Genomic DNA, 24,073 nt, shown 5'->3' with positions numbered 1-24,073 from the left:
GCTGTCCAATATGAGCCATTTTCCCATTGCTATTGCTCATTTTCAGCTGAACTGCTCCTGGCAGGACTTCCCTGAGGGATGTAGCATGATGGCACTGCATTCCTTCTCTCCCAGTCAAACTACAGGAAGAGCTGGATGTCACCCTCTGATTTTTGGATAACATTAGCTAAGTCCAGTTGTCCAGTTCTTATAGACCTCTTCCTCCTCACCCACTCGTTACCATTTGCATCATATTTGCATATGCAAAACAAGAATCTTCCTTCACAAAGCCTTTGGGGATATTGAACTGAGATGTGCTCTAATGATTGCTTTTTCTTTACTTACTGAGCACTGGCCTTAAAAATAACCTTAAAATGCTCCCTTGCCTTTTCTGTCCTTTGAATGCCAAAATCTCCTTTGATTATCTCCAAAATATCTTATTTACTCGACAATTGTACTTCTGTATTTCTGTGTACAGACTTATGGGATGTTAAATGCTCCTTCTCTGTGGTCAAGGCCCATGGTTATTGTAGAACAAGTACATTTAAATGAATAAAAACCATAAATTCGTGCCATGACACTGTGTAAATACTGTTTGTAGGTTGTAAAGGACTGGACTGTTAATGGTTAATGGCTCAAACCAATTGCCTATTTGTGGAGGCTCCAGGGTGCTTTACTGAGTCTAGGTTTGCTTCCTTTGTGGGGGGAGGAGGTGAGTTTTTGGGTCTGCAGTGGCCATTTTTGTAAGACAGAGGGGGCTTTGAGGTTGATAAGAGACAGATCTTGCAAAGGTGGGATCTTTCTTTCCTTTCTTTCTTTCCTTCTTTCTTTCTTTCTTTCTTTCTTTCTTTCTTTCTTTCTTTCTTTCTTTCTTTCTTTCTTTCTTTCTTTCTTTCTTTCTTTCTTTCTTTCTTTCTTTCTTTCTTTCTTTCTTTCTTTCTTTCTTTCTTTCTTTCTTTCTTTCTTTCTTTCTTTCTTTCTTTCTTTCTTTCTTTCTTTCTTTTTTTTTCTTTCTTTCTTTCTTTCTTTCTTTCTCTCTCTCTCTCTTTCTCTCTTTCTCTCTTTCTCTCTTTCTTTCTTTCTTTCTTTCTCTCTTTCTTTCTTTCTCTCTTTCTTTCTCTCTTTCTTTCTCTCTTTCTTTCTCTCTTTCTCTTTCTTTCTTTCCTTCTTTCTTTCCTTCTTTCTGCTTTCTCTCTTTCTCTCTTTCTCTCTTTCTATCTTTCTCTCTCTCTTTCCTCTCTTTCTCTCCCTCCCTCCCTTCCTGCCTTCTTTCCTGCCTTCCTTCTCTCTTTCTTTCCCCTTATACATTTTCTTAAGGGATATTTTTATGCTTTCATATTGAATTATTGCTATACATCATAATAATCAAAATGGTTACGTACTTGCTTTCTATTGCAACCAAATTCTTCTAAAATAAGCCTTACATATATATATATATATTTTAACCCACAGATCATTTAGAGTCCTTTCACTCTAATCTGCCCCAAGGGCTCTATTAAAAGAGCCTGAGTTACCCTCACCTTCTGGTGAATGTTTAAAGGGTAATACAAGACTTTGGCAATGACGTAATTGCTGCAGAACCTCTGTCCCCTCTTTCACCTTTCCATTTTTTACATGTAAAAAATTCATAGTATTTCTGTGTTTAAATATACATGTATAAATATCCTTTGCCTCAGACAGGTGTTAGCCATTACACTATTAGCATATCTCATTCTTCTGATGTATCTCCCAAGGAGCAAGCAAGGTTATTCACAGACAATTAAGCAGACAAGGACTGGAGTTTGACTTAAAAAAGAGATTTATTTTACTTAATAAGTTGCTGTTAGACAGATGCTTCCTGGATCAGTGAATAATCCCTTTGATTTTTTTCATGACTGCAGTGAAATGGGAAGTTCATCATCCCTTAATAAATTGTAGACCCACAGAGATCTGCTCTACTAAAAAGTCTGCAACTATAGTGTGAGTTTCCTAAGGGGAGCCCTGCCCACAGCTATGTGCTATCCTAATCCAAGGGAGAAGCTCCTTCCTCTGGCCTCTGATCTAACAGCTGTCAGATGACACAAAGCTGGTCTTTGAAATCACATCTTGGTGCGAACTATGAATCACAGGTCTTGTATGAACTATGAAACTACTTTTATTGCTGTTGAGGAATTTATTATGTCTCTGTCAGCAGCAATAATTGCTCATTAAATGTTGGCCCAGCTTCTATTTATTTTTTTGCATCAGTAATAGAAAGATAGGCTAACAAGAAGGCAGCAAAATTATGTGAAAGGAAATTCCAATTTAACAAATCATTGAAATGCTATCATGAAGCAAGTTTCCTTAAGTTACAAGCTGGGACTGCAGAACAAAATTTTATATTTGCATCACAGTAGTGAAGTATGTTTGTGTTGTTCACTGAATGTGTTTCAGGTATCTATCAAAACTCAAAGTGGTCTTGAATGTTATTACTTATCCTCCTGTATGTACTGAGAAATACAGTGCTGAAGCAAGGAGGGAGTTTTTTGTGCAGGAAATATGACTGCCAGCCATTAATTCCACCTTACTCACTATTGCTCAAGACCTTGCTTGCTTTGTGTACCCCTCTTTGTCCCCATTCCCACCCAGTCTGCATCTTAATGCAACAGTGTACAGGGAAAATGTGGTATGGGGTCTGGAAAATCAGCCCTTGAGATCAGCTGGAGGAAATACTTTCAGCCTGAGAAGAAAGTACCAGGAAGCTGGATGCAAAGAGAACTCTGGTCCTCCACTGCCCATGCTTGACCCTGCTCTGAATCCCTGATTCTTATGTTAATCCCTGACTCTCACACTGCCCTAACTTCATACTTGTTCATCTCACAGGGAGATCCCTGAGATGATGCTTTCCTTGGCTCTTTCCAGGCTCAAGCTGACCACTGAAAGCAAAAGTCAACATATCCAACAGAGCTCTGTTCAAATGAATCCTTGCCACTCCAATGGCAGCGGCAGTCCTGGGAATTCCCAGGAGTCCCCTTCCTTGGCTCTCTTCTTCTTGGTATCTGAATTGCCTGGGGGAAAAGCTGGTCTTAATTTACCTGCTAGTTTCAATTTAGCTCACCCAGCAGCTTTCAGCTGTGCGGTGTGTGTGTGGGGATAGGAGATCTCGATGTGCTTACTGCCCAAAAAATGGGATGCCTCATCTGTGCAGTCTCTGTGGTCTCTTGGTGAACCAGAGATGCTGCATGGCACAAAGTGTATGTGGGGCTATATAGGAGCAATAATTCTGCTTTCTTTCAGAAAATCTTGCTCAGAAGGATCAGACCCTAGGAGGAGTCCAGGTGAACTCACAAATCCATCAGGATTAGTGAAGAAATGAGTGTCATGCTATGGTCAGAGAACTGAGGAAGGGGAATTTATTCTGCTGCTGTCACTGCTAAGTGCCAAAAATTGCAATGAATGCACAAACTGGTGAGAATAACTTTTTCCACAGAGAATGTAGGGCTCTGTAGGAGTGCATGGTATGTCTTCCAGGCATGCTGTTGGGCATGGTGACTTCAAGGGAATATGTGATTTGTCATCGTTAAGTAGTATAGAAAATACTAAGGGGATTAAATGCTGTTATAATTTCCTTGCAATGATCACATTACAAATTTTATTTTAGTACTTCTGGGCAAACAGGCCATAATATCTGATGTCTAAATAAATTTAGAAAGCTGTAATAATTGCTCTTATGCATTAAATAATTTCTTAGAGCAACATTAGTACATTGTCATCTTAGTTTCCAGTTGATTTGGGAGATTTACCATGTGATGTGTAATCAAATTAAGTCCTGGAGTAATGCAAAACCTGTTCTTGGATCCAGGGAATAATAGTGCCAATATCTGGAAGAGAGCTTTTCCACAGAGGGCCTCTCTGGCTGTATTCTTTATTACAAAAACTATTGTGAAATAGACATGTGTCTGTAGTCTTGTATGTTGGTTCAACAAGGAGGACAAAATGTGTGTTTGAATGTACATTCCTAATGATGGTTCCTTAAAATTTGGGTCAAAGCTCAGTCCCATGAAGGGGCAGAGAATTTCCTGCCCCTAAAGAGTCTAAGAGGTCTGCCCAGCCCCCTTAATTTCTCCTAAGTGGAACAATGCCAGGTAGAGTCAAAGCACAACTCTGTCTTAAACAATTTTTCTTCTTTTCAAGATATCATAGTGCAGCCACAGCAACTCAGCAAACTGAAGATGTCAACCTCCTAAACATGTTTTGAAAAATAAATTATTAAATTAGCATAAATCTCAGAGCTAAAAAAAGCTGCTCTGGGATTAAATACACACAGATGCTTAGGCTGTTTGTAGTCCAGTTTTCTCTGTGGTATCTGGCAGTCAGAGCATAAAAGGCATTCTTGAAATTAAATTTTTTTCTGGGACTCTCATACACAAAAGCATCTGGATACTTGGAACTTAAAAAAATGGGAAATCAAACATAACTCAGACATTGCAGTTCTTATTAAAAGACAAATTCTTTCCAGAGATGAATTTCGGGTTAATATAACCCTGAAAAATCTTCAGAAGGCAATAGGTGTGGAGAACGAAGACAATTTATGTGGCACATCTCCTTGCAATCCACCCTTGCTTGAAGCAAGAGCAATAGTTTAAGTTACTGATTCCAACTAGTCTTCTTGGAAGACAGAGTTCAATTTACATTTAAGACTGCATGAGGATATTTTGAGGAATCCAAATAAAAGTATATCTAGCCTTCAAAGCTGTCTCAGAAATGACACAGAAAATATTAATCATACTTGTGGCTTCTGTAGTTTGAGATTATCAAACTTACATTGCCTCTGATTTTGAAGTCTCAGGGGAACATTTACTCTGCAAAGTGTGCCTCAAAATGTAAATGTGTTTTCTGAAATGCATTTTGTTATTGTTTCTGAAATACTTTTGATCTCTTTTTTTTATTTCTCCTTTGCAAAAGCAAAATATATACAGAAAACAAACACATTCATTGCCCTTACAGTGACAGTTCAAGAAAGAAAGAAACCAGCCAATCAAGAAACCTTTTTATGACTTTGGAGTTGAAGTAGTTGTCGTAGTAGCTTTCGAGAAATGAAAAATTTTGGAGGCCTTTAAGAGAGAAGGATGGGTTTGAAATATGCTGTTAAACCACGTCAGAAACAGGGCCAGCTGACAGGGACTGGGTGTGTAGGCCAGATCAGCAAAAGCACACGAGCACTGCAGCTGCTTTCCAGGAGCACACTGAGCACTGGGGGCCTGGACCTCCAAAGCCAATAGCCCCTGCCTGGTCTTTGCCATGCTACCATGGTTTTACCATCCTGTAAAGTGCCTGGAAAAATCCAACCAGGGAGGCAGGAGACTGAGGAGTCTGAGACTGGGAGCTTTGCCTTGCTGAAGTACTGAAGTGAAAATACCTGCTGAGTGCTAAGAAGACAGCAATATATGTTGCTGATATGATTTACTTTAAGGCATTGGATTCTTAGGAGACCTAGGAGAGGTTGGCCAATGCTTTGTATTGAGATTGCCAGGGCCTCCAGGTGCTGTGAAAGCTCCAAAAAGACTGAAAAATGCTCAAGCTTTAACAAGAGATTGTGACAACCATGTCCTGGAACAGCTATGATCGTGTGCCCTCATGTATTCTCATTTCCAGTTGGGAATAAAAAAGATAGAGAGGGTATTAGTGTCTGACCTTCCCCCCTCCTTCTCCAGCAGTTTCAGTGTATATTTGATTTAGTTGTAAGTACCCATTAACTCAGAGGAGTTAAAGAGGATGAACTTTGGACTTTCCTAATTTCTTTAAGGTACAAAGATAAGAAAAATCCTAATTAGCAACATCTCTTGTTTGAGATTTTTTTTAGCCTGGAAAAATGCTCTTGTATGAATCAAGAAAGGCATTGAATTCTCTGTAATCTCATGAGATATTGGTTTGCAATTTATAGGCTATTGTACGGCTCTCTGTATATCATAGGAGCACAGTTAAGAAATCTGTGACCTCAGACATTTATTCAGGGTTTCCTCACTTGGACTGAATCAGCTCTCCATGAAAATGAACTGGAAAGTGGATTGCTGAGATCATCTAAAAAAAACAACACAAAACAAGAAAACTGACAATTAAGTCAAAACTGAGTTTTATTTTGTTTTTCTGTATGGTGGAGATGGAACAAATAGTGTTTAGCTTTGACAGCAATGATCAGAGAGTCCTTGGCAGGAAGTTTCACAGGCAAAGCAAAGGTACAAAAAACTACCTGAGTTTAGACCTTCCCTTGGCCCTTAAAGACAGACACTGGGGTGGAGGGGCAGAGAGGCATGCAACACAGCGTAGTACCACAGCGCTTATTCTCCCCTTTTAAACTCATCTAAGCTCAATATCTTGTCCACAAGGGGTATCAAACTCAGAAGTTTCAAAAATACTTTAATCACAAATATGTGATTAAAGTTAAAAACAACTAAATATGTCTAGTTATACCTCTCCATGGTGTTTCCAAGGGACTGAGCTAGGCGACCATTTGCTTTCCATGTTAATTTATCAGAGACATTTGAAAGTTTACAGTAGCTTTTGGAAAAGCAGAAGTCAAAGGAATAAACTTTTCCTGCCAACTTCATCAATTATAAGCTGCTGAAATGTAAGACAGTGAACATTTCAGGGCAGCTCATTATCAGAGTAGAAATTCTGATAGACTGAGCGAGATAACCCAGAAGTTTGAAAGCCATTTCATACTTTCTTTTGAATGACAGCAACCCCTCTGAAACTGCAATTTGTGGATATGTGCTTTCCTTCCACTCCTGCCTCCCTCTCCATTAGTCTCCTCAAGCCACTACCAAGTATTAAAAGTCATCCCCTTGTCATGCTGAAAAAATAAATGAACATGACCTGCTATTTTCCATAATAACTATTTGATATTAAAGCAGTTGGTAATTAAAGTAATCCTTGCTCCCTGGTGACACATGCAGTGTGACAAAACAGAGGTAATGTGGCAGCAGCAGAACCTGTCTCCTTTATTTACTCACTGCTTCAGTGCTTTGTCCTGTCAAGTGACTGATCATCTTTTGAATTACCAAAGAGCAACTGAGTTACATTAAAATGAATATTTGTGGTGAAAATGTTAACTTGAAAACATCTGCTGTGATAACCCATAAAATAAAATCAATACACTTGCAGATTCATCACGTCCCTCCTGGGTCTGTGGTTGGTTTTGCTGTGGTTTTCCAGAAACCAAAGGCTGCAGCTCAGCCGCTGGACTGAGACTGGGAAGCCCTAACCTGGACAGCTCAGAGATCCAAAATGTTGCATGACACTGGCACAGAGTGGGTTGCTTTGAAACCTCCTCCTCTCAGTGTTAGCTCAGCCGCTTTGGACTAGGTACTTTTAAGCAGAGAAGGCAGTTAAGAGTGGAAGAAAATGTTGGTTTAAATTATCTGGGCCAGGCTGGGTAGGTGTTAGCAGTGCCTTCTTTAGGACAGTCTACTGGAGAACCATAGTGCCACATCTCTCTGGAGGGAGGAAGGTCTCCCTTCTCTTGGATCTCTTCTTGATGCATGGCAGATTGTGGAGCTTGTCTCCAGTCCTTCCAGGCCTTGGAAAACCAGCATCCATCTGTCTTTTTGCATTCATTTTCCAAAACAAGAATGAAATATGTATCCTTTATGCCTTTTTTACTATTTAGTAACATAAATGTACAATTCAATTAAGAAATGCAATATGAAATGCTCTATATCCTGAATAAATGCTACATGAATCAGGACAAAAGAATAGGTTGAGACAAAAGATAAAAAAGATACTTTATTGATGCGTAGAAACTTAGGCCAAAATAGCTGCTTGAAAAAGACTTTGGAAGATGGAAATTGATCACATGCATGGTCAGCACTGTCCTTCCTGAAGAGTGCTGGGCAAAGAAGTGAGTCCAAGAAAATACAAAATCAAAGGACTCAGAAACCAGCTGTGGTGCTAACAGAAGTGAGGATGGAGTTACACTGATTCTTTACAATAGATACAAGGAAAGGTTTGACCTTCAGAAAAAATACCCAAGTAGCCATCAAATGAAGGAGGAGGAAACAAAATTAATTTTAACTTTTCCATAGCTAGGATGGGAGATTAAACTGAGCAGAAACAATCATTTGCATCTCACTGGTGCTCCACAAGATGGTGTGCCAGACAGGACAAAAGCCTGTAAATGTAAACCTTCATCTCAGTGTCTGCTTTTGTACGCACAGTGCTTTTGTATGATTCTGGAAGGACTCTCATTCTCTACACACTTCTGCCTTCTCCTTGTTTCCTGTGAAAAGATAATAAATTCCTAAGAGTAGGAAAGGAAGATTTGGATACATTCTTCAAAGCTTCTGAAGATGTCAGACTCAGTAGTGTATTCTCTGCTGCTAAAATTCCTGTACTTATTTCTAAATGAGCTAATTGGAGTTAAGGCAGCACTCATGCAAGCTGAGTGAAAAATAGGCGCTCACTCTAGATGTGCAGCTCCATAAAGACAAGAAGCTTAATTTCAAAGGCTAAGCTATGACCAGCTGATAATTATACCTGGGGAAAGAACAGCTACTGTTGTTAAAGATTCTGTTTCGTTGCTATGGAAACCTCTATGGCATGGAGTGTCTTATATGTGAATGTTATAGATGAAGTGCAGAAAAACATTTTGTTATACAAGATCAAGAATGCATAGACTTTCTTTTTGTGCTTGTGGAAAACGGGAAATACATTTTCAGTAAAGCGTTAAGTTATTTTAAATATTTTGTTACTGGAACATTTGGTCTCAAGTGCTACCTCTTCTGAGTTTTGAGAAAAGCTAATGCCATTGCCACTTGACTGCAAGCAGTATCCCTTAATTCTGTCTTAGGGACCTTTGACAGACCTTTAAAATACAAAATATACACTCCCTCTGCTCAGTATTTCTAAATTATTTAAATGACCAGAGGAAAAATGCAATTTAAGCCACCTCTGTGCTGGCAGGTGTCAGGACAGGAGCTCAGCCAGAGAAAAAGACATACAAGAGAATTTGTATTTTCCAAGCTATTTTTAAAACTGCCTAAAATGGTCCCAGGGCAAGCTGTGGGCCCATATGCTGATGAGCATTGTGGCCATGGTGGGAAGGCAGCTAAGCAAGCACAGCCACCCACAAAAGTTTTAACTCATCCAATCATTACCCCACTTAAAACCCTGCATGGCACGTGAGGCAATCTGACATGTCTCCCCAGTTTCCACCCTGATCCACACATGAAACCAACTCCAGGTTGTAAAGGCTCAGATCAAGCCCTCCTAAGCTCAGATCTTCAAGGAGATATTTGTGGTAGTTAAAATGTCCAGGCTGTAATTCAACTAGAAATCATGCATTTCTCAAGAAGACAACCAGACTATTTTCCTTTCCAGAGATTTGCATTGCGCTTTGAATTAGATCTGCAGTGATTTGTGGCCTTCTGCCCCCAGAGACCTGCAGCACAGCTCAGACTGGGCAGTTCAGACTGTGCTTCAATCCATCCTTGCCGATGTCAGTGCGTCTGAGCCATTGCAGGAGGCAAGTACTTTATCAGAGTCATTAACACCTGAGTTAAAATTGCCTCCACAGTATCAGCTGAGCCGTAATAACAAACTCTGTATGCTTCAGCCATGAAATGAGTTAGCTGAAATCACCTAAGGCAGTGGCTTTTCTGTCAAGAGGTGAATTACACACAGTGTGTTGGTTTTGAATAAACCTTAAGTTTTAAAGCAAACATTGCACAAACCCAGAGATGAGCAACAGTTTCCTCCCAAGAAAAGAATCCACCTTGTTAATGTATTAATTCTATCTTTAAACCATGCCTCCCTTGATGAACTTCAGACTACGTTTACCTAGAGAGCAAAGAAAAATGTTGAGATGACAATCTAGCAAATTTGTTTGGATTTTAGCATGATCTCTCCTTTTAAGAAGTCCAAATATAGTTGGTCTGTACTAAACTTCTGAACAAAACCAGAATACTGGATACCAAGATATCAAGAGATGGTAGTTGTAGTTGTTGGTGTGGTGTTTAAGTTTGTGGTTTTTTTCAGGAAGCTTTCAAAGTGGTCAGGTTTATCTCTGAAATTCAGAGCTATCTCAGAGTTAAGAGAAGCACCAGATAACGAAAGTTTGATAAAGCAGGGGGGTGTGCTTAGCTCTAGCTATCCATCTCCTGGCCTGATTGTTGTAGGGAGCCCTGCTGTTCATACAGGGAGTGCTGTTGCAGGCACCACTAATGCTCAAAGTGTGCTTGTGACCTTTTAAGACACAACCCTTGTGATAATCAGATTATCTGCATGCTTAGCAATGAGATCAAACAAAGGTTCTTGGCTGAATTCCCATTTTTGCTGACATCAAGACAAATTACTCAAAACATAACTCGCAGACATAAATGCAGTTCTCCCTTCTCTTCTTTCAAACATCCCAGCACTTGTTTCTCACATATCTTTTTCTTTTTAAGTGTGGTGGAAATTCTTCCAAACCCCGAATTAGTGTATTTCAAGTCAGAGTAGCTTGTAAGCTTGAAAGCTTGTAGCTTTCTATGTCCTTGATTTTCTGGACTTTTTCTCTTGCTCCAATAAATTTTATTCTGGCTTTGCCATTTTCAAGATGTTTTATATTATTATTGTGGACAAACAAGAAGAGGATTTAACACATGCCTTCTGTGTTATTGTGGCACTCAACAGTCCACAGTACATATCCTTATACATGCAGAAATAGATTTTGATATAATTAGCTAAGTAAGCATATGGCAAAAAGTATAGCTGATATGAATATTTGTAAAAGTAGGTCATGATTTAAATCAGAACATACATGATTTGCTCTGAAATGATTAAAATTACGTTTTTGGACACTCTCAACTAACTGACTTCGGTTGTAAGATGGAAAGAAAGTTGAAGGCTTTTTCTTGCTTGTGTAAAGCAAATACTTTCCTGTGTTGTTCAGGTATGGTGAAGCATGGAAATACATGGCCAGGTTTTAGTATTTTGAATGTTCAGGTAAAAATACTTTCCTCAAATGAGGTGTGAACAACCATGCCTCTAACAATCTAGCAGATGCCTGTTGAAACCATTAAAATGTTTCATGTTATGTGTCTCATCCTTGAGGAACACCTATGAACATGTCTCACTGATTAGATCCTAATTAATAGGGACCATAATTAGCCTTCTTGGACACGGTTATAATTGCTGTTCCTGAAGGGCTTGGCCCCTCAGCTGAATTCTGGGCTGTTCAACCAAGGATTTTGACATTAAGCAAATACTTCACACTGGGCAGCACTACTTTAAATTAGGAAATCCATGTTTTTCAATGGATGAATCATAATATTTGCAAAGATATTCTACTCTAATAGCCTGTCATATTTCAGACATCATAGCTGAAGCTTGTGACAGAAAATTTTGGATTTTTTTATCCCATCATTTCAGCAAAGAAAAGGCTAGAAAGCTTGCTAGTGAGAGAAGTCCTTTCCCAGATGAGAAATTGAGGTGGTGGTTTCTTAAATATTATTTGAGGACAAACAGGTTCAGCTTGAGTACATTGTCTCTTGGCCACCTGAAAGAAAAACTAGTTGATACTATGGAGCAGAGTAAGAAGTTGGCATGGAGAGAAATAAATGGCAGAGGTGTTCAAGAGCGATGGCTGAGAAGAATGTATCCTAATTGAATTTTATGTATAAAACTGGTTTTACTGTTTTATACACAGCCTGACTGATGGTGCACAGTGCTTTCTGGGCAGGAAGGAGAACACACTGCACCTCTCTGATCTTGCAAAAGACTAAGCTCATGATGGATTTGTGTTTCCCTGAACAAGAAGGGAATCCATACTTGTTATCAAATTGCCTGTCACTTTTTACAGTGTTGTCAGTATTAAAAAAATCATTGCCATTAGAAGACACTGAAATCACTCTTAATTTTATTTTCCAGAGATCCATGTAAAGGTACACGGTGTTCAAAGACATTTTGGCTTGTTTGTTAATGTCACCTTTCTTCTAGTTACTGCAAACAGAGATTTTAGTGATGCAGTTTATCTGTATTTAAATCCCCTTGAGCTGATAGCACGACTGAAGGCTGAACTGTGGTCTCTTTGTGCATGAAGAAAAGACACTCATTTATTTATATTAATGTCAAGCTTGTCTACTGCATTTTTTTCTTTGTCTTAATTGAATGTGTCTGCAGTAGCTGAGAGGGTATGTGCTTAAATAAGAAAGACTAATTGGAAGAAGCTGTCAGGTTAACTGAGATTTAGTTGGATATCTTGCACTTCAGTAGAAAATTTTCCTCAGGATCATCTCCCACCATTTCTGAGGGCATATTATGGATGCATGAGGAAGAGAGTAGGAAGATATCTGTTTGGGAAATGTGTGAGGTTGCTATGTAATCACAATGGGCCTTTTAATCTAGAATGCATAAAATACTAAATAGATGAGTTCCCTGTAGGTTACTGAGGCTTTCACAGTTTCATTTTCATCTTATTTCAGACCCTCATTAGAGAGTGGAGTTGGTTCATTTCTTGTGTCCCTACTGAAGTAACAGAGGCATAACAGACAAGAGATGACACATTCTCCATCTGTTGTGTCTCACTGCTGTGGCTACAGAGCAGGGAAGGCTTGTTTCTACCATCAACTTGCTGAAAGAATATCTAATGTTAGACTGATGTGTAAACACAGGGTTAGCATTTCAACTCTGGATGAAATTCCCAGAAAAGATAATGAACAACTCCTAATGTCAATAGGTCCTTATTTAAATTAAACTCAAAATTTTGTCCTCCAAAACATGTCTTTAGCATGTTTTCCTAATAGCCATATATGGTTTAACCTTTTAGTAGTGGGTATCTAAACACTTTACAAGTGTAACTGGTAAACTGGTGGCATGCAAGCCTTCAGTTTGAGAGTTGTCTAGCTGCCACTGATCTCTGATGGGACACAGGCTGGATCTAGCACAGGGATCTGTTACTGCTGGTGCCTGTGCAGTGCCCCAGCTAGGTAGTGCAGCTGGGCTATCCACTAGGAACACATTTGCATAGTGTTTCAGGAATGGGAAAAGAAAAACAGCCTAGAGAGGCAGAGGAAGGCAGAAGTACTTGCTGCTGACCTTTGAAGAGGATGGGGTGACTGTGCCCTCTCTCTGGACCCATTAGCCACAGGCATCCCACTCAGAGCCTGAGATCTTGAGTAGCATCAGGAGCTGCAGGCAAGTGCTTGAGCCGCTCTCAGCAGAGACCTGCCCTTACATGGTACTTATGCGCTGGTTTATATGGTGATACATTTTATTGTCATGTTTGTAAACAGGAAGATAGTTACACTATATTCAGCTTTCATTTTACAAGCTGCCCTTTATAACAAGTGAGCTGCCCCCAAGATCTCTCTGAATAAACAGGTGGACTGAGTGTGCTGTTTCCCAATGCTTTTACATAAATAACAGCTTTTGAGAGAAAACTCTGTTAGTCAGAGCCTTCTGAAATGAGCAAAAAGCTTTTCTCCACTAAAGAACAGACTACCTGTTTGCACCCACATTCCCAGCCCTTACTGCAGCTACAGATCACCTATCTGCATTGCTCTTTCTTCCTCAAAACAGATTGCATGGAAGCTCCCCTGTTCTTAAAAGTTGCTTAGGCACTTCCAGTGAAGAAAGTCTTCACTGCAATATTTATGCTAGGAAATTCCTTCTCTGATACTAACAACATTTGCAGTTAGCTTGATGGAGCAGTGCATTTGCACAAAAACAGTAGCAATATATGTTTTTTTTAATTGCAAACAGCTATTTTATACAATACATAATTCCATCTGGAGAGTGTTCCAAATATAAATTCATGTTCCAGAAATGTATATATGTTTATTTCTCCTCAGATCTAGAGGAAAACATAAGGAAAATCAGTCCAGAAAATCAGCCCAGAAATTATTTTATGTAGCACTGATATCTGTACCACTTTCCCTTTATTTATAGATAAATTCAGAAGAAACCTGAAAAAATCTGGGAAAATACTTGTTTCACATGGTTCCATCATGTTGCTGCTTGCCATGCTGACCTCCTGGTAAAGTTCATATGCTTACAGAAAGTATTCGGTGCTTTATGAAACTGCAGCCACAGTTTAGTGTGGTTTAAGACTTTTTGTCTTTATTTTGATTGGTAAATTTTCATTATTATATTGTACTGAGAAGAGGTGAATATTTTTGCTCTCATTAAATTATAACAGAATGTTGCTTCAGCCTACTGGAAACTCCACCTTCCATCCACTGATTTTCTGAGTTCACTACCAGTATCATTGATTCCAGCTGTGCAAGTCACACCTGTTGAGCAAGATATGCCAGCACGTGGTCTTAAAATTAAATGTATGCTTAAGCCATCTTTCTCCTCTGTTTTTAGCGTTACACTGACTAGATCCTTACAGATTTGCATACTTTTAAAGTTTTGCTCGGCTGTGAACTTGTGCCCTGAAACAGAAAACACCCATTATCATTTTCACTTCCAAAATCTTGCTGCCTTAGATTGTTGGGTATTTTTTTCTCTCCTACTGGGAACGAGATGTCTATTTCGGTTTCTTCGCCAGTCAGAAGCGACGGTCGAAAATGGCATTATTAAATTCTGCCGCTTGGTGTCACTAAGAAATAACACAACTGCCCTTACAAACGATGCTGTAGGACACGGCCAAGCGCCGGGTGATAGCCGGGCCCAGTGGTCCTGGGAAAGGAAGAGATCAGGAAGGGCTTTGTGCCGGCAGAAATCCCAGGGCCGTTCTGCTCGCTGTAGATGCCGGCAGGTTTCCAGGCAGTGTCAGAGAGTTTCTCTTGGACAAGGAAATTTGAATGGGTTTCCCTGGGGAGCCCTCCCCCTGCCCAATGTAAATATTATTGCCTGCTTGCTTAGAAGAGACGCAGCAAAGCCATGTAAGGATTAAACTCAATCCAGAGTGTGTGTATGGAGGTTGTGTGTGTGAGTGTGTAGGATTTGACTGACTTACCGCCACTTCTAGTACAGAAAATAAAAGAACTGGACCCAGAATTTATTCAGGTTTTTTTTCTCATCTTGGTTGATAATACTCAGTAAAGGTCAAGTGCCCTAGAAACTGATTTCATTTGTGGTTGGTTACCTTCCATCTCCCTTGTGCAACTCTTTTTTCAGATGAGAACTGAAAATTTGTTTTTCTCTTTCCCCCTGCGTAAAGTTTTTCTTGCTGGTGTTATTTGCCCAGAACTTTACAAGGGCACGTAGGGATAGGAACAGGGGGAAAGGCTTTAAACTCAAAGAGGGTAGATTTAGATTATGTATTAGAAAGAGACTCTTGGTGAGGCACTAGAACTGGTTGCCCACAGAAGTGGTGGATGTCCCATCCCTGAAAGTGTTCCACACCAATATGAACAAGACTTTGAGCAACCTGACCAAGTGGAAGGTGTCCTGCTCCTGGTGGAGGCTGGAACTAGATGATCTTTAAGGTCCCTTCCAACACAAACAATTCCGTGATTCTGTGATACTATGAACTGAGAGCTGTTTTTCTTCCTGATCTTTTCTTCTACTGTTATTACTCCTTGTATGCATGTTTGTGCTGCTTTGGATTGCAGCAGAGTGCATTTTTTTCCACAGTAGATGGTATGAGGCTGTGGTTTGGATTGTGCTGAAAACAGTGCTGACAACACTGGGGTGTTCTATCTGTTGCTGAGCAGCATTTGCACATAGCCAAGACCTGATTTGCCTCTCAGCTCACTCCTTCAGCATGCAGTTGTGAGGGGACACATCCACGATGGGCTGGCTCCAACAGAACACGGGGATATTCCATAATATATGGTGTCATGCTCAGTGAGTAGAACTGGGGGAAGGAAGGAAGGGAGGAAAGAAGGAAAGAAGGAAGGAAGGAAGGAAGGGTGATGGTGTTTGTATTCCCAAGTCACTGTTATGTGTGGTGAAGCCCTGCTTTTCTGGGGATGGCTGAACTGCCATCTCCAGAACCTCCCTGCTCTTGGGAAGTGGTGAATGAATTACTTGTCTTGCTTTGCTTGCTTTACATGGCTTTTGCTTTACCATTTAAACTGTCTTTATCTCAGCCTAGGAGTTTTCTCATTTTTACTTTTCTGATTCTCTTTCCCAAACCACCAGCGGGAAGTGAGCAAGCAAGTGTGCAGGGCTTAGTTGTTGACTGAGGTTAAGCCACAATGGAGTCCCATTAAAGCTTCTATTAAAGAAAGTCAAACTGTAATCATTATTCCCAGCCTTCTCAACTGGGAGAAGTTTTCAGAGTGAAAAGACTCTTGGGACAGAAAGGAAACAGCCATCTGAAAAGCAGTGCTGTTATTTAATTTCCCTGTATTTCTAGAGTTACAGCTATGTCTACACTATTAAATAGAAGGGTCAAATAGGATTACTTTTACAGACCAAAGGAGCTGGTACTGAGGCCTTGCTGTGCCCTCCACAGAGCTTTTTGGAGGCTCAGGCTTGGGACTGCCCTGTGGAAGGACCACACCTCACAGGTGGAATCATCTATTGCCTGCCCTCCTGTGTTGCTCAGCAGTATGAACTGGAGGCTGGCATGTGAAGATCCCTGGGACATTTACCACAGATGTGGCCTCCCAAGCAGAACAAAACTGCTTCTCTTTTCTGAGACAAGAGCCAAATTCCCAGGCTGTAGGAGATACAATGGAATCATAAATTGCTGCTTATCCCAATCTATTAGTGAGGATAATGAAATAGGCTGGCATGTAAAAAAGTATTCTTCATCAGTGATTTAATTGCAGATCACTGGAAATTATTACCAGCAGCTGAGTAATCTAAGTAAGCATCTGAGTGTCTTGCTGGGTTAGCATAACCAGCCCAGGAGAATGATGCATACCAAGTGCTGCTGGCAGTGACCCAGCCCATGCTAGGAAGCAGATTGTTATTTCAAATGTCCTGGAAAACTATTTGGAAATTGGAAGAGCCAAAGATGAGACTTGACAGACTCAAGGAATGGCAGGGATAGATGCCACAGTAATGGGTGAAAAGAGCTAAGGAGATGCTGAGAAGTCATATGGGAAGTTAAACCAGAGAAATCTGATTTTCCTCCATCCCCATCTTGAAAACTGAGGGAACCTCTGTCCTGATAGACAAATGCGTTGTCAGGAAAAGCTGTATCTGCACAGAACTGCTTAAGCTCAAAATAGAAGTGATCCAAAAGTGATTGAAGCTCTCCAAGTAGAGGTCCAAATCTCAGCAATACCTGAGTGAAAAACCTTCTTTCAAGATGAGAGGCTAAGTGAGATTTAGTGTAGTTAATTACTGTATTAATTTATTCTCCTGTGGCTTTTACATAGCCCACTATAACTGACAATACCAATAAGAAATATCACGTCAGAAAGACAGTCATATCTCTGAAATAAAGGCATGAAATTATGATTCCTGGGTGCATTGCTGGTGTGTCAGTGGATGTTGCCCTGATTTTTAAAAGTGTTAAGTTTTCTTTTATAGTTCTTTTGAAAGTTTTAAAGTTCTTTTAAAACTTTTCCATGCCTTTTAATGTTTACATATTTCTACTAGAGTTATCATGCACTGTTCATGTATATAATGATTGTTTTGCATTCTTTGTGGGAGGAGGGAATTGATGGACTGTTGGTTTGACCAGTGTGTTTGGAGAGGTGGCAATTTCATCCTCAAATCCACTGTCACTTTTAAAATTCTATATATTGTGAGGTCAGAAATAAAATTAGTCGCTTTTTCTCTTTTAAGCATACCAAGCTTCTGTGTACTCATTTCATGTCCAATAGCAACGAGTATTATCAGAACATCAGTTTTTGAGTTACTGCAATGGGCTATATCTCAGTCAGCAGCAAACCTCAGCTAAGAAAAAATTACCTTTATAAAAAGGCCTTTCAGAGGTTAAGTTTACTGCATACTGCTGGCACTATGAAAAATAACCAGCATATTTTAAAAATCACACTTTACAAACAAAACCCAGGCAAAAATATCCATTTGGATTATTCACTCAGCAAAAATCAAAATTGCTGAAAGGTATTCCTGTACAACACTCATGCAGTAAGCAGATGTACTTGCTCATAAACAAAGACTAAAGCAATCACTTTTTAATCACCTTGTAAATGGGGCAAAGTGTCTTTAATAGACAAAAGCAGTGAAACAGCAGGAGGGTTTTCATTAAAATGACACATTCCTCTTTAAAGCAGACAGCCATCCACGGCAATAGTTATTTGGCAGTTATCTTAAAAAAAATATAAAACTTTCTAACATTTGATGTTTACTGAGCATGAAATTTCATCTGACATACTTGGGCCATGACTCTCTCCAGTGACTTGCTTCTTGTTTACATTTGATTTACATCTCATTAACATGGGAAATCAAATGTGCGAACTGCCTTTGTGTAAACTTCAAAACAGGCAGTTTTATGTGTTGGAAGGGTTCATGTTACTGTGTGATCATACAAAAATAACAAGTAGACCACCAGAAAAAGATGCTTGCTATACAAACTTCCTCCTTTTTGTTAATGGTGGTGGAAACTGCCTCCTAAAAACTAAAATAATTACTAAAAGATAGACTGCAAGGTCACAGTCACTCTGCTGTAACTCCGACCCATCATTAGCCTCAACAAATATCAGCACCAAGGTATCATCTCCAGAAACTATGAATTGTCATCCTTGCTCCATCACAGCTGTTTGAAGAAGAAGTGGGAATAGGCATGGCCCATCTTTATAAAGGCCACCAGAAATGATGGAGCAGTCTCCAGACAGAATTGTTATGGGAAACACAGTAAGATAAGATGCATTTTTTTCCGACTAATTGACAACCATATAAAGGTTAATGCTAAAATCAACTCTCAGCAAAAGCTATAGGTAATTGCTGTGAACTTGAAAACGTTAATTACATCTCACATCATTCTCTACAGAGCATCCAATTAACAGATGAAAGATTAGGAGAGTAACATCCTCATCCTGCTCATACCTAAAACTGTATCACAATCCCACTGGTTACAAGGTACCAGAAGTTTCAATATGAAAGGAATGGAGGGTGACAAGTATGACAAAATTTTAAACTAACCACTATTCCAAAGCAGAGATCATTAAGTCTGACTTTCATACTAGCAAATCTTCATGAAACCTTAATAACACTAAAATTTTTGCAGGGACAGAGAAGAAAAATATAATAACTTCAAGAGTTCACTGTGTATGTTGCAACCTGTGTTCCAAATGTTCTTGAAGAGCGAGCAAATAGAGACACAATGACATTTTTTACTATGCAAAAATTAGAGTAATCCCAACTGAAATTGATTGAAACTGCCTCAGAAAATTCATACAATACTGAATGACTGGATAAAAAAAAAAAAGCTTGTTGAAACAGAAACATGAAGTGATAGGGATGGAAGGGAAAATGATGCATTTGTGATTACAGACTTCATTAGCTATTATCAATCAGGAAAGAGATCTTGTCATCATTATAGAAGCTTCTGAAAGCATCAGATCATCACTTAGCAGTAGACAAAATGACAAATACAGTCCAATTAATTGTTAAGAAGAGAGGCAGAAATTGAAAACACCTCGATGCCAGTACAGAAGTCGCAAATATTTCTCATATCTTCAGTGTTGTACACATTTTCAGTTGTTTCCATTCCTGAGCAGATGGAGAAAAAACATAAAGAAGAGTATAATGGTGATTAGAGGTAAGGAATTTCTTCTGTGGATGCCAAGATTTATCCTCTTCATCTTAGAAAGATTCTCTCTGAGATGTTCAGAGACTTATTAAACGAGATTACTATGAAGAATGTGATCAAGAAACTATGCAAACAGTACAAAGTCAGATATTACGCAAAATAATTTGGAAGCAAGTTGGAAAAAAAAAAAAAGAAGGAAATATTTTCATACCTTGTTAGTGGATTGTTGAACTAATCCATTAGTACAGGAGGTTTCGGAGACCAAGAGATTAAATGGGCTCAGAAAAGTGATTAGCCAAAGTGATGGATGGAAGTTTGTCAAAGACTGTTAAACTCAGCCATGAAGCTGCTCCAGCTCCAGAAGCCCCTGACAGGGGCTAGCAAGGGGCTAGAAGTGAATATGTTACTGTGTTGTCAGCCTGTACTTGTCATCTGTCTAATCATATGCTGCTTCCTTCAGTATCCTCCCTTTGGCAACAGCCTGTAGACAGACCCCTAACTGAAGCAATATGAATACTCACAGGGTCCTGAATCCATATTTTAGCCAAGAATGTGCCAATTTTTTGAAGAGCTGAGAGCAGCCAAGAGTCCTGACCACTGAGGTAGTTTCCACTCAGTGGTGGTTGAGTAGCTGATAACATTTGTGTTGCTATCTCTCAGTGGATTTGTTTTGTTTTTTTTCATTTTGTTGGGTTGTTGTAAATAATTTTATGCATCTAGCTAGTACGACAAACAGCCTTATTTGTTTATATCTCCTGTAATCACAAGCTGTGTTAAATAGGATGTCTTTCACCTAGGGTTTTCAGGAATGGAATGTACCCTATGTAATTATTACCTTAGTCCTCAGATATCTGCCATTTCCAGTAGAATCACAGAATCACTGGGTTGGAAGAGGCCTTTAAGATCATCAAGTCCAACCCATGCCCTAAACACCTCAACTAAACCATGGCACCAAGTGCCACATCCAATCTTTTTTTAAACACATACAGAGATGTGATGACTCTACCACCTCCCTGGGCAGACCATTCCAGTACTTTATCACTCTTTCCATAAAAAACTTTTTCATAATATCCAACCTATATTTCCCTTGGTGCAGCTTAAAGCTGTGTCCTCTGGTTCTGTCAATGATGCCTGGAGAAAGAGACCAACCCCCACCTGACTACAACCACCTTTCAGGGAGTTCTAGAGAGTGATAAGGTCACCTCTGAGTCTCCTTTTCTCCAGATTAAACACCCCCAGCTCCCTCAGCCATTCCTCACAGGGCTTGCGTTCCAAGCCCCTCACCAGCCTTGCTGCCTCCTCTGGATGAGCTCAAGTGCCAGGTACAGAGGAAAGATGACCTCCCTGCTCCTGCTGGCCACAATATTCCTGATACAGGCCAGGATGCCCCTGGCCTTCTTGGCCACCAGGGCACACTGCTGGCTCATGTTCAGCTGCTGTCACCAGTACCCCCAGGTCCCTTTCTGCCTGGGCACTGTCCAGCCACACCGACCCCAGCCTATAACACTGCAGGGGGTTATTGTTATAGGGCCAAAATGCAGGACTTGGCATGTGGATTTATTAAACTTCATCTTGTTAGACTCTGCCCATCCATCCAACTGTTCCAAGTCGCTCTGCAGAGCCCTCCTACCTTCCAACAGATTGACACACACTCCCAGCTTAGTGTTGTCTGCAAATTTACTAATGAAAGACTCAATCCCCTCATCCATGTGATCAATAAAAACATTGAACAGAACTGGCCCCAGCACAAACCCTGAGGGACACCACTGGTGCCTGTCCCCAGCTGGATGCAGCACCGTTCACCACCACTCCCTGGGCCCGGCCATCCAGCCAGTTCCTAACCCAGCCCAGAGTGCTCCTGTCCCAGCCATGGGCTGCAGCTTCTCCAGGAGTGTGCTGTGGGAGACAGTGACAAAGGCCTTGCTGAAGTCCAAACAGACAACATCCACAGCCTTTCCCACATCCACCAGGTGGGTCACCTGGTCACAAAAGGAGACCAGGTTGGTCAAACATGACCTACCCCTCCTAAACCCATGGTGGCTGGGTCTGATACCCTGGCCATCCTGTGAGTTCTGTGTGATTCAGTATAAACTGCTCCATAACCTTACTGGGTACTGAAGTCAGCCTAACTGGCCCATAATTATCATGATCCTCCTTCCCATCCTTTTTGTGAATGGGTGTCACATTGGACAGCTTCCAGTCATCTGGAACCTCACAAGTGAGCCAGGACTGTTGGCAAATGATGGAAAGTGGCTTTGCAAGCTCATCTGCCAGCTCCCTCACGACCCTGGGATGGATCCCATCAAAGCCTATCAATTTATGAACATCCAAGTGGCTCAGCAATCCTCTGACTGCCTCCTCCTGGATAGCAGGGAAACCATTCTGCTCCCTGGCACCATCTACCAGCCCAGGAGGACAGTTGTCCTGAGGACAAGCCATCTTCCCACTGAAGACTGAGGCAAAGAAGGCATTAAGCAATTCCACCTTCTCCTCCCCTGCAGTTACTAAGTTCCCACATGCAGTAGAGAACAAAGGTTGGTCTTACCCTTCCTTTTGTCATTAATATATTTGTAAAAACATTTTTTATTTACTGTGGTCTTCAATATTTTTTGCTGGTAAAAACTTTGAAATTGCAGTTGAGAGTTACATATCTCTTTTATAGTGCCCAAGACAATCTTGCTGTTGCTTTAGAATGGGGCTAAACCCGTTCTAATTTTTATTCTTTGCCACTTTTTGTAGATTATAATGTAATTAGAGTATCTGTCACTGAAGAGACAGGGCACTGTTGATTTCAGCATTGAGATTAAGATGCTTAAAGGAGCATGTGTTTTAGACAACTGGACAATTTAGTATTTACCCCCCATTTATGGAAGGGTTTGCCACTCTAACCATAGATAACATTTACATTGTATATTATATTTCAGACTGTTTAAATCAAACTATTTATTTGTACCTTGTATTATGCTACATCTGTTGAGTGTAATTATTAGCATGAGATACACTTATCTGTGTGTATGTGTATATCATATTGATGAATCATTACAGCTGACATGTAGAACTTTATCTCTGGACATTGCCAAAACCAATGATTGAACTCTTTGATTTTTAGTATTATGTGTGTCTGTGTTGGATAGGACCAAAACCCAAACCGGTGGTGCTACAAATACTGACCTTCTGGCTATTTTCAATTTATCTGGTGGCAGAAGAGATTAAATTATTTAACCCAAATAATCTCAAATTATGCAAAAATCAGCAAAGAGGTTTGAAGCCTGGATTATCCTTTTCCTTCTTTTATCTGATTTCAAAGGTCTCTTCCAATCTTCATAGTTCCATGATTCTATGATCTCCCCAGTCTCTGCAGATGAAGAAACAAGAAAAAAAAGAGTCAAAGTCATTATATTGGCTTTTTGTCAGTCCCACTTTAGGAAAAAAGAGGGTCATTTTTACATCTCTCCATCTCTTGTTTTACCTCATCTTCACTTCATTTACCATCTCCAGGAGTGCCTAAAGAGTGTATTTTCCACACAATAATTTGTGTATAAGCTCTTCCCTGCAGTATATGTTGACAGAAGAAGACCAAAAAGGAAAATCCCATGAAAAATATTAGGCCCTTCTGCAAAACAGACAAAAGAGTTCAAAACTAGACTTTTGTAACAAAATTCATGTCAGTGTGTCTAAATTAAAAAGGAAACTCATGGGATAAAATAATCTCTAGCATTTTCTTTGTTCACTTGCATAATGGACTTGGTGCAAATAATAGGAATTTGTCCTTACAGACTACTTTCGCTGTCCAGGAATATGAGAGAGACTATTTGAGTTTCCACAATATACTCCCGTAATTGAATCCTGTATTTTTATGCAAGCTACTTTCCTAATGGAGCTGATAGGAATTTTGCCAAGCTATTGCCTTGAATTGAAATGGTATGTGTGGGAGGACTGTGGAGTGACACCCTGAGCATATTTATGCATGGCAGATACTTATTATGCAGTCAGAAATATTTCATAATGAAATGATATAAATTACAAATGGTAGTATTTCCTTCTATACCAATTAAAGATAAAACCCAAATAAATTTATCTTTAAAGTTGCTTTTTCAGTCTTTGTCCTTCAAATGGGCTTGTGAAGTATTTTTTTCATAATTTGAAGATGTCTTAAGCTGACTGTTTCCCCCCTTTTTATCTCCTGTTGGACACATCTGTTTAATGCAAATTCTGGGGATGAGGGAAACAGGCTTACCAACTTAAAAGAAATCCATGCTCAGACAATCAGCATATCACTCTGAAAACCCATGTGGAAGGAGACATTTTTGCCTCACATTAATTCTGGAATGTGCTTGAAAGATGTTTTTTTTTTCTGAATCTTATTGTTGGAGACAGTTATGTTACTAGAAGGTGACATTGCCTGTGACACGGGCAGAGAGGGAGCCTCACTGCAAAGAAAAGTTGCCGTTCTGTTTTATAACAAGTTAGCTGCAGTGGAAAACATGACTTCATGTGATTGACAAGCTTCTGTGTTCAACACTGTGGGATTTC

At 39.9% G+C, this 24,073-nt stretch overlaps 1 long non-coding RNA gene across 1 annotated transcript in view; it reads right to left on the bottom strand.

Moving 5' to 3' along the window:
* Nucleotides 1-6,082: 6,082 nt before the first annotated feature.
* Nucleotides 6,083-24,073, bottom strand: part of LOC116808035 (uncharacterized) — an 86,668-nt gene continuing 68,677 nt past the window's right edge. Inside the window, exons 4-6 of the long non-coding RNA XR_004367335.3 lie at nucleotides 22,712-22,895; nucleotides 19,427-19,500; nucleotides 6,083-8,215 (exon numbers count right to left, since the gene is read on the bottom strand). This is a non-coding gene — a long non-coding RNA (uncharacterized lncRNA). The remainder of the gene's footprint in view (nucleotides 8,216-19,426; nucleotides 19,501-22,711; nucleotides 22,896-24,073) is intronic.

This window comes from Taeniopygia guttata, chromosome 3, assembly GCF_048771995.1.
Source record: "Taeniopygia guttata chromosome 3, bTaeGut7.mat, whole genome shotgun sequence".
NCBI lineage: Eukaryota > Metazoa > Chordata > Aves > Passeriformes > Estrildidae > Taeniopygia > Taeniopygia guttata.
Note: the sequence above shows the minus strand (reverse complement) of the source record. Positions and strands in the feature narration are given on the sequence as shown.